Source organism: Apteryx rowi, unplaced genomic scaffold (genome assembly GCF_003343035.1).
Source record: "Apteryx rowi isolate R43461 unplaced genomic scaffold, aptRow1 scaffold_90, whole genome shotgun sequence".
Lineage (NCBI taxonomy): Eukaryota > Metazoa > Chordata > Aves > Apterygiformes > Apterygidae > Apteryx > Apteryx rowi.
Genome location: NW_020451205.1, coordinates 2,060,222 through 2,061,255, shown reverse-complemented (window position 1 = coordinate 2,061,255; position 1,034 = coordinate 2,060,222).

The window sequence follows — 1,034 nt, the reverse complement described above, 5'->3', positions numbered from 1 at the left end:
TTGTTCTCACATCTGTTCACAGTCTTCTTAGCATGTTTGCAAGAGAGGAGGAGAAACCCCAAACACTGCTATACCTGCAGCTAGTCCTTCTCAGAGCAGTACAAAGAGCTGGGTACAATCAGAGCACTCATACAAACAGAGAAGAAAGAAAAGTAAGYTATTTCTAAAATAGTAAAAATAAATAAGCTGCCTTTATTCTCCTCTCTCCCCTAATGAAGGTGTACTTTCTTCCCTCCTATTTTTCTAGGATAAACTAACTTGTAAGACTTAGCAACTCAAATGAGAAAAGAAGTGAGCAGCCCTGAGCATTGTGCTTTTCTAGCTCCCTGGAGAAGGGCTGGCCCATGATAAACCCACCTGGGGCCCATCCTGAATATGGGCACCTGGGTGAAGTGCAGGTGAGGGAAAAAACTCACTGAACCTTTTCCTTCCTGCCTTTCTCCATTCAAATGCTGAAGGGATGAAAGAACCTGGCAGTGCTGGGGCAGGGGAAAAGGACCAGTGTGCACCAGGACAGGCTTTAAGGATGGAGGATCACCAGGTGTTATCTCAAGAAATACCTACAGGAGGAAGGGGATAAAGAGAAGTTGCACAGAGCACAGATGAACACCAAAGGCTCCTTTTCTCGGCCATGCTCTTCGTGTTGAAGCAGGTGTTGACTATTYGCTACGCTTTCCTTGCAGCAGCCGGGCTGCTGCACCGAGGCGCCCACGCGGGTCCCTGCTGCCGCGGAAGGGGACCCAGGGGGGCAGYGGGGGGACCAGGCTGGGGGAGCGCGCGGGGCCGGGGGAAGGCGGTAGATGCCTCCAGCAGGACCAGACAGAAGCAACAGGGCGGAGGACAAGGACGCCGCTCCCAGTGCGCGGGGAGGCGGAGCACGAGCAGCAGGCGCCCGCTTCTCGGGCGGCCTCTGGAGAGCGTCTGCTGCTCCTGGCCGCCCCCGGCAGCCAGCCAGGCCCGCTCGCGCTGCGGCCTCTGCCTCTCGCCAGCGCGGGGCGCTGCGGCTCCCGGGGCGGCGGCGGCGGCGGCGGCTC